Raw genomic sequence first — 13,835 nt, forward strand, 5'->3', positions numbered from 1 at the left:
ACATCTCATCTTGCACTGATCCAGATAGTTGTGCTTCGACTAAGCCTTATTATTTTCATCCTGGCTTATGTTGCTCACTTAGTTCATTTTCTAACCCACAAGTTGATATCTTGACTTAGACTTTGACAGTTTGGGGCTTTCCTTAGAGAAATGTGCAATTCTTGAAGGAATCTGGCCTTGCTCTTGGGAATTGCATAGTCCTGACTACCAGTGAGCCTTAAGCTTAAGAAATCAACAGATCTAGATGGAAGCCAATGTTGGGCTAGGAAATTACGTATACAAGAGAGGCAGCCCAGAGCCACTCAACCCAGAAATTATGCAGAACCCACTGTGCTCAGGAATTGCTTAGTACATGAGCTGGAGGGTTGCCTAGTCCTTCCCAGATCTATGCAATATTTTCAAGAAATGCATGGCAGATTTTTTTGAAAAAGATAAAATTATCCCTAAAAAATAGGGATCTATTTTTAGTAACCTGAAGGAGGCACTTAAGTTATTTTAGAAACTACCACCAAGTCTCGCTTTTTCCTTGATTTTAAGAATGTGCGTCATAAACCCTAACTTGACCAAATATATTTAATCGACACCATTAGATCTCATTTTCACATTCGATATTGGAGCTATGTCATTCTTGAGGAGATCAAGGAACCTTCAGTGTGATCGTTGTTGCTTATCCGGGTGAGTTTTTATTTTCTAGTCTTTTGTCGTTTTTTCTATCGCTTTTTGTTCTTTGGCCTGTGAGAGTGTCATTTCACTTGTTTATTTGAACAAATTTTCATGTTTTAACTTGTTTTAGCTTGTAGAAGTGTTGTTTCAAATTTTAGATTGAATTTCGTAAGTGTTGCATGTGTTTTCTCAATTTTGCACCAACGGTTGTTGTTGCGGTGACTCTCTTCAAATGTTTCATTTTCCTTCAATTTAATTGATTCCTACACTTGTTTCATATGAATACATTAACACTTAGTCAAATATGCACTCAACATTACACCATCCTTGACATATTCTTATTTTCACACTCTCCATGGGCAGATCTGGGTCACCTTCCCCAGATCTCACACTTCACTGCATGCAGTATGTAATATGGGAGCTAAAGGCCTCTACCTTGGATTATGGAATTGTGCAGAGCATTTCCTGGCCTCAATCCAACTATGCAGTATGTAGTTCCAGGGCCCCCCCTCCCAACTTTTCCATTAAGACTACGCTCTCCTCAAGACTGAACCACGCATTGTGTAGTTCCAGTCACAAAGTTTCCCGACTAACTACTAGGAATGCGTAATGCACAGTTCCATAGTCAACTGATGACCTCTATGAGCCTGAATTGTGCAATCTTTCCCATCATGAGCCTAACTTGTTGCTTAATCTTGTCTTGAATTTTGTTTGGTTTTAAAGCTAACATTTTCTTGCAATGAGTGTCCTCTATGTCCCACAGGTACAACAGTTGTTGAGCATCTCTATAGCAGTTACATTTAACATGGCATCCAAGAGATTTGCATCAAAGGAAACTACTGAGAGCAGTACTGGGGAAGCAATTGAGCAGATATCAGTTGATCTACCAGTTTATGTAGATACTCAATCATTTAGTAAGAAGGTTTCAACAATGACATGGAAACAAATCAAAGATACTTTTGAAGAGAACTTCAAGCGATACTTAGAGGACCATCATGTTTATATTAGTATCAAGTTGTTAGGATTATACAAGGTTTCATGCAGGTACCCCACCTTTCCATGTGCAAACATCATCAGCTAGATTGTCTCACACACAGATGAACATATTATAACATTAGGTAGTGCCAATAGGATAGATCTTGCCATCTTTAGGGCAGAGAAATTTCAGCATATGTATCATTTACCCCAACCGGTGAAGTGCATGGAATCATTTTTCTCTACCACCCATATCTTTGTGAACACTAGAGATATCATCAAGCACTAGGTGAAAGAGCTGTCAATGTTTAGACAAACACCCACTCATGTTTACAAGACAAAGTCCCTCAGGAAGGCTTATCAATTTGTGATCATCTATTCTTGTAGAATATATGGTCAAGAGAACACAAAAAGCTTTCCTGAAGGGTGGGTAGTTGTACTAGACCAGTTGGTGAGTGATGGGAATCCATTCAACTGGTCATATTTGTTGGCTTATCAGTTGAAGATCCATGTGACTAATGCTTAGAATCTACCAAAGAATGAGAAAGAAAGGCTTTACATGTATGCATACATACTGGATGTAATTTGTGCCCAACAACAATTCCCTGGAATGAGTTGGACATGGACACCAAAAGAGAATTCTGTCAACATATATTGCAAGTTTCTTTTAGACTACAACTATTGAGGAGTGATGGCAAGGCCAACTGACCATTTAATCATCCCATTGTACAAGCTCATATTTGAGCAGGATCCACCTTGCATGTCCCAAGAAGAAATGGAGGCAATAGTAAACATTGCATATTGGTATGCCTCACTAGGTGGCACCTTCATTAGAGTGTTTAGTGGAGAGAAGCCTCTGTATGTTCTACCTATGCCACTGAAAAGTTGATCATGCAAGAGGTTTCATATCACCTCTCCATAGGGTTGTTAGTAGGACTGCATAGGAAGAAGAAAGTGCCATGGTCCGCTCTTCCTTTGAGGATTAGATTATACGATATTAAGAGATTGAAGGATACAAATGTTGAGGCTAAGGAGATAGTTAAATTTGGTTTTGGAACCAAAGACTTTAATCCATATGATCCCCTTGGTGTTTGCAAGGACCACCGTGCGAGGGTGTATTTTCTATGGATCCATGAGGCATGTCATTGGCCAGAGGAGGACCCTTGGAGGTACTATTACAATGCCTTCAAACTCCATGAGCTAATCAGTATAGAAATAGCTTGGAAGGTGGCTCTATAGACTACAACAAATCTTGAAGCAAAAACAACATCAATAGTCAGCAATCTAGTGTAGGAAAAGGGAAAGAGGAAGATTGTTGAGGACCCAGAGGGAGAGAAAAGCTGCAAGATGAAGGAAGATCCTATCTTGGAGAAGGTAGCTTTGGTAGTGGAAGAAAAGAGGGAGAAACAGATAAAGAGAGCAGAGCAAAGGAAGAGAGAAAAGCAGAGGTTGTAGGAAGTAGAACTGAAGCTATAGGAGATGGAGAAGAAGTTGAAGGAAGAACATGAGTTGAGGAGGAGAGAAAGAGAAGATACATAGAAAAAGGAGGAAGAAAAAATGCAAAGCGAGATGAAAAGAAAACAATTCCCATACAGGTTTATGAATCGGAACAACCAGCAGCTGAGGAAGAGGGTGAGCAGATACAGGATCACGAGCTTGATTAGCAGATTGACCAACTGATTGAAGTGGCAGACATGGATATGGAACAGGAGACACAAAATGAAGATATTGACCTTATTCTGAGAGCACCAGAAGTCATCTCTTAGTCTCTGCCACCTCCAATTTTAGAACCAATCCTGAGCAAGAAAGGAGATATCGTTCTCCTTAATGATGACCCAGTAATGTATGTGTACAATATATCATTTGATGAGTTGAAGAAGAAGATTGTACATGCATGGAGGAAGCAGTTTCTAGATGATCATGCATCACCAAAATTCATCAAGGAAAGGGTGATAGTGTTAGACACCAGGAAGCATCCATTTGCCCTTGCCGAAGCTAGCTTGGCCTATGTAGGAGCAACAAGCTCATATGTTAAGTACCTGGTGACCGAGAATGAATAATTGACAAAGAACTTGTAGGTTTCCAGGAAAGAGGTAGAACAACTTTGAGCATCATCACAGAATGCACTTTTCGCAATGGGGGAGATGAGGAAAGCGATACTCGTTGAAGTATCAGCACTTGAGGGTACCATGAGAAAGCTCTATGACAGATTTGTCACCGTGCATAAAGAATTAGTTTGGGTGTATGGCCTACCACAACAGAGCAAAGAGTTTGTGAAAACTCTCAAGAAAATACATGTTTCCATTGCCCATGTACAAGATTGGACATTGCGGTACAAAGGGGCCCTGCTTGACTTACTTAAGATGGTGAATCCATAGGAAGAGATGGAGAAAGAAAATATCCATAGGTCACTCCAGAACTACGAGTAGCTCACCCCATTCATTAGAAACATACATGCCTCATATATGTGGTTTTATAGTAGTTTGGATGTCATGGTGAGAAAGCATAGGATCCCATCAATCAGTTCTTTCATTGATCTTATACCCAAGAACCAAGTCTGGCTAGAGATTGATGAGTACATGGAGCAACGAAGAAGAGAGGTCACCAGGGAAGACTTGGAGCTAAACACACACAACATGCAAAAGTACATCAGTGGTCTTGTCAAGGTCAACACCATGCTACACATGCTTTAGAATAAGTTGGATACAGGTTCCAAGAACATATACCTGGATGCCATGGAGGCAAGAGTCTTCTTTCGGAAAGGCACCATCAAAAAGTTTTGGGACATGATCATGTAGTAACAATATTGGCATCAATATGTAATTGAGAAGAACCAAGTGGAGGTTTCTGAATTGGCCTTTCCCCAAACTTCAGAATCATAGTGTTTTATCTTATTAGGTTGTCTCTAGCCTATTTTGTCTTACATGGGTGCATGTGGAAAATGTAATATTATTTGTAAATATGTTGTAATTGGAATTCCAAGTGTCATTAGTGGAATTTGAAAGTTCATCCTGTTATGTAATGAGTTACTTGTAAGGAATTTGAAGAGTCATGAGGGTAGTCAAAGAGTCACAAGGGGGAATGTTAAGGGCCACCCCACCCTTTGCTATAAATAGAACCTCATAACTCATAGAATAGGCTTTTGGGAGCCAAGATTTTGGCTAAGCTTAGGCTTAGAGAAGGAATGGGAGTACTATGAAGAGCCTTGACTTCTCCATAGTGTAGAGAGAGTATACTTCTTTGGAGGAGAAGGTGTTATTGATTGTAATGTTACACTATTGTGGCTAGTGGTCATCAATGGTGTATGTTTGGGTGGAACTTTCACTTATAATAATAATATCAGAGCCAACATGCTTTCATGCATATGTCATTAACATAGTTGGACTATTCTGGCTGCTTTTGCAATGTATTTTATTTAACTTACACATATGCTTATGAACTACTTTGTATGCATTTGCATGAATGTTGTTGAATGTGTGTTGTTGGATTAACTCGTCACTTTAATTTGTGGATTATTCTACATTTTAGCTTGTGACGTTGTTCCACTCATGTGTTCCTTTCAAGCTGAGTACTATTATAGGATTCTAAAGGGCACACTTCCTTTTCGCCTCTATGTCTTAGAACCTTCATGCATCACAATTGACTCTTTGTAGGGTCACACACTTGCCCTCACCCAAAGTTATCATACTTACCTCTGCACACTATTGTAATCAATAGATTACACTACCACCCAATGTTGAGACTCCTACTCCAAATGGTTTGATGTCTAGTTGGGACTTCATATCGGGGAGATCCCCTTAATGTTGGCGGGTGTTGGCTTAGTGGGGCCTAACCTAGGTTCAGAGGTGATTTAGCCAAGCAAATCCTGGTACTACTAGCCCCTTCAGCAATAGTCCGCGGAGCGCGGAGTGAGGTCTCACCCAAAGTAGTATGGGAGGGTGCTAGAACCAGGTTTCTACACCCTAGGGATGTCTGATGGGCTTCTCGAGGTCTGCAGTCTGGCCTGTTGCTATGCACACTTGTGATCCCTTCGCGACCAGTGGTGCAGCTTCCGCATAGCCCTAATCGGGGCGCAACCCGTATAATACCCAAGATCCTTGTTAATTACTTGATTACTTAACTTGTGTATGTAAGATCTATGGTTATTATAGCATATTCATCAATCATAATAGTGTGTGCAATACATAAATGAATACAATCATAGAGAAGATAATGCACAACAAATACACAGGAATATGAATCAACTTCTCTTTTATTAATCTTCAATCTTGCTTACAAACTTTATACTGCCCTGCGCACTCAACTGCAGGGTTCGACGCACTCAGCTGCAGACTCTACTAGGCCTCTGCGCACTCAACTGCAAAGGCTCTTCCTACTACTACAACCCAAGACACTTAGAATTATACTCTAAGCTCGAACCATTCCTTCGCTATTCATCTATTCATCCCTTCTTAACTCTCTTTATAACATAGAGCCTCGCTCTATTTATATAATCCCATGGTTCGTGGACCATGGGTAGGCCGACTTTACACTATTTTACAATGCAATGCTTAGGGCAGACAACCTTATGACTCAATTGTACACTTCGCATTCGGCGCCTACAATTTGCGGAGTTTTACAACATTTCTAACCAAAACTTGGGCTTTGAGCCCCAAAAACCTGCTGTGGGGGGATTCCATGCCCAACACGCCCCCAACACAATCATTGTGATTCGTCCCGAGCCACTCTGCTGGTGCAGAGATCTTGGCACAAAGCCCCTCCAACCATTCCTTCACTTCCCAGAGGTCCATGGCACACTGATTGACAATCTGCTGGATCTTCTCGACCCTCTCGGCCGAAGTCTCACTATCAGGGGAAACTCCCTGTCTTAAGGCATGCATCGCCTTCATCTGTGTGAGCTTTCCTTCGATGTCTACAGTGATGAGGAAGGCCTCATCAATCCAAGGCTGGATGTGTGCTTTAAGGACCACCTCTTTCTGCCACGCGGCATCCACCTGTTCCTTCAAGGCCTTTTCCTGCTATAGTTGCGCAAGTCACTGGGTCAGGACAACTATCTGTGCTGTACCGTGCACACTGTCATACTGTACTTGAAGATCCCACGCCTCCGTTTCTAGGTGCTATATGTTGGGGTCCTCCTATAATGAAGTGAGGACCACTAAGGATTCCTCCAACATAGTGGTGTAGTTCTGTACTACCTGTCCTATTTCTTCCAGTCCTTTTTGAATAGCGCCAGTGTGTTGTTCCCTAACTTCTGGGGGCATAGAAGACCGCACCTTTAATCGCAGCTCAATAATATGAAGGTTGAGGTCTTGCTGTACCCTCGTTGCTTCCTCCTTTGCCTCGCGGAATCCACTGATAATTTTTGAATTTGCACTCCAACTGGTAGGTCTATTGTGATTTCTAGCTCTAGAATGTAGTGACATGCTTCCTCTACTATTTTCTCTAGCTACTGCTTTTGCACAAGCACTTCATCGCACTGGAGACTAAGCTGCTCAATGTTGATTCTTTGTTTGTTGAGTATCTACACTGCATGTCCTTCCCTCGCTCGAAGTTTTGTTGTCACTCCATCCTGTAGCTGATATAATATATCTCGCAGAAGGGTAGCCTAGTTTAGGCCCAGTCCCTTGATCCTGCCCACTGCGGCTCTTTCCTCCTCGCTTTTCGTTGTTAGTGCTCCTTCCGACAGCACTATGATGTTGGACATTTTTGTGCGCATTCGTTGCTCCACTGCTGATGTACCTGTGGCTCCATAGGTGGCTATTGCTCCTTCCTATGGGGGCTGCACCTGAAGTTCATAGTGGTGAAGTTCTGTACTACATGTCCTATTTCTTCTAGTCCTTTTTTAATAGTGCCAACGCGCTGTTCCCTAACTTCTGGGGGTGTAGAAGACTGTGCCTTTAATCACATCTCAACAATCTAAAGGTTGAGGTCCAGCTGTACCAGAATCCATTGGCTAATTTTTGGATTTGCACTCCAACTGGTGGGTCTATCGTGATTTCTAGATCTGGAACGCAGCGACATGCTTCCTCTACTATTTGCTCCAGCTATTGCTTCTCTGTAAGCACTTCATCGCACTAGAGACTAAGCTGCTCAATGTTGATTCTCTGTTCACTGAATATCTGCACTACATGTCCTTCCCTCGCTCGGAGCTTTGTTGTCGCTCCATCCTACAGCTGATATAATATATCCCATAGAAGGGTAGCCCAGTTTAGGCCCAGTACCTTGATCCTGCCCACCGTGGCTCTGTCCTCCTTGCTTTTTGCTATTAGTGCTCCTTCCAATAGCATTATGATGTTGGACATATTTGCACGCAGCTGCTGCTCTGCTGTTGATGTACCTGTGGCTCCATAGGTGGCTATTTCTCCTTCCTGTGGGGGCTGCACCTAAAGTTCCTGCAACTGCACCCTTACTGCCCCCAACACATTCTGTTGCTCCATCATTGCTTCTTGGAGCGCTTCCTAGGTGACCTCGTGAATTGTGTCGCCAATGTCATAGAGGTCACCCTCTGTCAATGTAATTGGCTCGATGTCTAGTTTGGAAGCCTTGGCCTTCTTTCGTGAACCTGACCGCTCCACAATGTGCGGTTGTTTCAGTTGGGTGGACGTCATGCTCAGGTCCACGCCTTTTGTTATATCTGGTCCCTGTCCTATAGACACATCCTGGCCTCTTTCCCCCTGTGTCACAGTGGCCCCTATTGCTCATGCTGCTGCTGCTTTTTCGGCGGCCTTGGCCTGTTCTGTGGTTACCTTTGCTACTTCACGGGCGGCCCTTACCTTCGCGGCTGCTTGTTCATTGCATCTTTGCTGGGCCAACTTTGTGACATGAAACTTGGTTGCATCCTTCTGCTTCTATGCTATTGTTCTATCCCTTTCTGCCAGATCTGGGGAACGCCATTTGGCAGGCCATGATTCGAGCACTAAGAAGATAGTGTTGTCAATTGCGATGAAAGGAAGCTTGGTCCAGGTCTGCACTGGATCCTTACATGCTTTGATGTACACGTTGTGCATATCCGCCTTGAAGTCTGCAAAGCTCTGCAGACTATTGTACACTATGGGGGATAAGCGCGACCTTCTGTTAATCCACATCCAGATGCTCGCCTCCATGAGCACCCAGAAGATCTTAGTCTCGAGGATCCTATGGTGTCCTTCGTAGCCTAGAGCGACGCATATTTTTCCGCATCTGGCAAGTCCTGTTCAAGAGGAGGGAACTGACTATCCTTAGGAAGTTCCCCTATCACCAATAAGATAGACAAGAGAAAGCACACGTAGTGGAAGGTCTTGCCCTGCTCCTGAGCTTCTTTGCATTTGGTTGGAAATTCTTCACAGAGGAATTCGGCCCAGTTGAATTGGCCCCCCTCCGCACATTGTTCTGCCAGTACGACACCCGCGCTGGTACCTCGTTGTTGCGAATTTTTGTCATCACCTTCCCAGCCAGCAGTTGGGTGGCTATGCGCACCCCTTTGTCTTGAATGCTACTAATTACGTAGCCTCTCTACTTCTTTTCCAATTTTTACTTCTTCTTCATGGCCTCTGCGAGTGCCAAATCTCCATTTTTTCCAGCTATCTCTGTGGGGTCTCTTCCCTTACAGGGAAGCTGAGAAATGCTGTGAATAAGCTTTGCCATGATGGGAATATGCTCCTCCAGCCACAAGTACCCATTGTGCACCAGGCAAAGCAGCTGCCTGATGACAAAGATCGTGAACGGTGAAAGTGTGGAATCCATTGTAGGTGGAGTAGTCTGACCTTCTCCACACCGTGTAGCCATTTCTGCAACTCTAGCACTATAACTGACCCCTCCTTACTTTGTTTCATGTGGTTGTTAGTCTCCAAATGTGGGAACTTTTCGCTGTCCGCGAGGTCCTAGTCTTCAAATTTCATTATGGGCACGAGGCCCAGGACTGAGCCTTCAAACATAATTCCATCTGGGAGGAGCGAGGTTTTTAGTGCGCTCTTTGCGACATCCAAATCCTTGGGTACTTTAGATTTCCCTTTCTGCGGAGGGACATACTGGGCCAGTTTTGCTGCAGCGCGCACCGGCTGGATGTCTTCTTCCATTTCTTCATCTGCCTCTATCTCCACTATGAAAGCTTGGAGGTCCTCCTCCTCATCATCTATCTCAAGGTTGATAGCCTTATCCTTGTCTTCCATGGAAAGTTTACCAAACCACGGATTTCGTGGGGACATGCGAACTAATCCTGCTCCTTGTGTATCCTTCTTGGACCTTGGTGTCTGGGGCGATTTCAGAATTTCTGGCACATCCTCCACCTGCACCATAAGGCTCTACCCGGCTTCTTCGATGGTACTATCCACAAGTCCCACACCTATCCTGGTAGTTGTCATCTTGTTCGAACTGTTTGTGGTTGTTCGCGAACTTGGGGGCTCAAATCCTGCTTGGTGCTCAACACTCTATGCATTTTGTGGTAGCTCAAATCTCAACCGAACAAGTGTTGTCTCGTGCCTAGCCTTGGGACTTTTATAGCATTTTTTGAATTTGAGTTTGACTTTTGCCCCCTTTTTTGAGTCATTAATGCATCCTTGGCAGCAGATTGTCCCAAATCTAGCTCTTAATTCGTGTCTTAATTGCCCGTCGCCCGCTCCCTTTTGCCTTAAATTGGACATCTCGTCATGAACAGTGACATCAACGGTTACTTCCCAGTTGAACCACATGGCAGCACAGCCCCCTGTGCACGGGCGCCAGCCTTGTACCATGTTGATTATGCGCACACCCTCCTCACCACGTAGTTCCCAAACAGACTCATTTAGAGTCATGTTCTGTCTTTCAACTGTCTTGAGCGTTGAGACTGTGCTCCCTGCAGCTAGTCATGTGGTTGCACCATCTGTGCGAGACTCCAATTCACCTTCTAATATAGTCCGTGGACACTCCTTAATTTCCCTCATGACGCCCAGTGCCGTGTGATTTATCTTATGCGGTGCGCTTCCCTTGTTACTTCGTTTGGTAAGGTGCGGTTGCACCCATGGTAGTAGAGTTATAAATTCTCGGCGAGAATCTTCTAATGTAGTGGTATGGTTATCTATATCTGGCCTTGTCATGCTTAGTTTATCAATGAGATAGGCTTGCACAATCTCATTCTCCAGTCTTTTGATCTCAGTGTCCATCAACATGCTTTTCTTCCTCAATCGTACCTGATCTTCTTTGAGTTCGTGAAGTCTAAGGTTCCCTCATTGAATGGCTTCTCGAATCCTTATATGGTTGTCCTCGCGTAGCTGTGTGATTTCTTCATCTTGGTCTTCGTGCATTGTCATCACTGCGGGGGCTATTAGGTGGGGATTCCTTTTGGTTTTCCCTTCAAAAATCTCAGGTTCTACTCTGTTTCGCACCTTTGGAATCATTTCCGCACTCAAGCTTTTGCACATGGTCCTATAGACACATAGGTCCTAGTCAGTTCGTCTCGCCTAGTAAACCTTGTTTAGTACTCTGCGCACCCTATGGAATGCTTAGTTGTGGTAAATTGGTAGCGTGCATCGCCTTTCCTGTTGCTGTGGTTTGTTTCGATTCTCTAGGCTGAGGTTGGTGTGCGCTTGTGCAGATTGTACATCATATGTCTGTACCCATCGGGAAATGTGGGTGCGTAAGTCATTCCGTCCCATCTGATTGGCTTTCATTCAAAGCTGGGGTTTTCCAAAATGTAGGCGCATCATCCTTCTACATCTGCACTAGTCTTCAAAAGTTCCTTGATGTGTACCCCACCATCGTGCGGGTGTTGTGTGTAGTGCCCACTTCAGCACGTCGAACTGTTATTGCTCTAGTACTGCACTTTCAAATTTGCTCAGAAATTAATCCACCTCTGACAATCCATCATATGTCGGCAGCTCCCTTACCTCTGTTGTTACGCAACGTAATGACCTGATCATCATGTTGCAGTTCAGTGTTGTTACTTCGTGCAGCCGATTTTGCCATCACTCTATCTCTTCGTCGGAATCCGAAGCGCAGGAGCTTTCGCGCTCCTACAAAATCCTTCCATATGTAGTTGGATTCACCCAATCTTCTCCATGCGCGGTTATTTTGTAGATACAGTCGAGATCATCATCACTCTCATCATCGCGCACCGGCTCAGTGTATCGTGCTCCTTCGGCTGGGTCTAGTGGTACTACTACGCGTAGTGACTTTTTCTCAAAGGTCATTTTGCGCTTCTTCAGATTTATGACTCTGTTCCTACTACTACAACCCAAGACACTTAGAATTCTACTCTAAGCTCAAACCATTCCTTCACTATTCATCTATTCATCCCTTCTTAACTCTCTTTACAACTTAGAGCCTCACTCTATTTATACAATCCCATGGTCCGCTGACCATGGGTAGGCCGACTTTACACTATTTTACAATACAATGCTTAGGGCGGACAACCCTTTGAATCAATTGTACACTTCACGCTCTGCACCCGCAATTTGCAGAGTTTTACAACATTTATGACCAAAACTTGGGCTTTGAGCCCCAAAAACCCACTGTGGGGGGGTTCCATGCCCAACAACGAGTCTAGCCCCATCAACATTTTTGGCGCTAGAAGGAGGGCCAAATGACAAGTTGAGCCCTCAAAGTCTATTTGGAATTTCTACACATATTTCATGATTTTTGTTCATATCATAATCATGACATGTTTTTTTCACACTGTTGATTTTAAAGTTCAGGTGATCATTATAGATGACTTGTCCAACTATAAGTTCAATGGAGAGGATGGAATGACCTTGTTTAGGCACTCAGTTTCTTTTGCTGGCTTATATGATAGGCATGATGTCCTATTGGATGACATTTCCTATGGGTTGTTTGCTTTCATGTTCAAAGGGTGTGCAAATAAATGGTGTCACACATGGCCTGCAACCTCTATACACTCTTTTGATCACTTTTTTATAGAATTATTTTTTTCTTTCGGTCTTTATGACTGTAAAGCCCTTAATCAAAAAATTTTAAAATTGAGAAAATCCCCTAATGAATCTCTTCAAGATTTTCATGATCGTTTTATTCACTATTATTATGAATTTCCTGAATATGAAGTTGACTGGGAATTTCTAGAGGAAATATTTCAATATATTATTCATGTTTCTGATAATCCACATGAGTTAGAATTTTTCGAACCTCTCCCAGCATACCTCAGTGTTATAGCTTCTAAATATGAGATGGAAAAGGTTTCTATCCCAAGTGATCCTCCATCCCCTTCTTGTCAAACAACTCTAGCTCCATAGGTCAAGGTGTGTTGACGGGAAAAGTGTCTACTCAGAACGCCCCTATCCCACTAAGGTGTGACAGTACCTTAGCAACAAACAAGGAAAACTACTTTCGTATTCTTCTTTATGAACTGTAAACGAAGAGGAATAAGATGAACCAACCTCTGTCTTGTGCTAGTCCTTTGATCCAATCTCTCTCCTCTTTGACAGCTTCCAGCTATCTGCTCCCTTACTTGCCCAGCTTCACCAAGTTCCTGTAAGATCACAGAAGAGGAAAACTACACAAAGACATGGATTTACATTCATAAATAGCTTAGGATCATATTTAAGCTAAACATGCAAATATAACAAAAACATCATTGATACACAAGCATGTAGGAGAAACTCAAATAGTTTTATTGATATCACAAGAAGGTCCAAGAGGAGTTACAGCCGATGATTCCTGATCCAGCATCAACCCCCCAGCAAAGGAATCCCCTCTTCACCTCCAACAAAGCATAAATCACCCAATGCACTGATCTCTATCTCAAAACCAACGGAAATTCTCTGCAAAGTACAAAATTCCAGCCTCCGGATCTCTGGGATGAGGGATCCATATATAGATGTATGCAAAGAGGATGAGTCAGCTTATGATTTGACTTGTGGCCTCTCTCTGTCAGTTCTTGCTTCCACTTGGAGACTGAGAGCCTCTTACTCATCCTTGGTTGAACTCAGTGAGGCAAGTGTCATTGGGGAAGATTCTGGAAGCTTCCATTGTCTGTCCACCTCGCGGAATGACACTACCATTTGTCATTTCCCGCTCAGCGCACCCTGGTAGTGCATTTAGGTGCGTTGCAACGCACCTAGCTAGTGTACTGGGGTGCTATGCAATGCAGCTAGCTAGTGGAGCAGCTGAAATGATCCTGATTTGACTGATTCTGAGCAGTTTTTGGTGGAGAACTTCTGGGAGAAGCTGTAATTGGTTGACCTTGTTCCTTTAGGGGTAGGAACAACACTCTTAGGGACTTAGGATCCCTT

This window comes from Pinus tabuliformis, chromosome 4_1 (genome assembly GCF_031772625.1).
Source record: "Pinus tabuliformis cultivar Carrire ecotype Pingquan chromosome 4_1, CPIR1, whole genome shotgun sequence".
Taxonomy (NCBI): Eukaryota; Viridiplantae; Streptophyta; class Pinopsida; order Pinales; family Pinaceae; genus Pinus; species Pinus tabuliformis.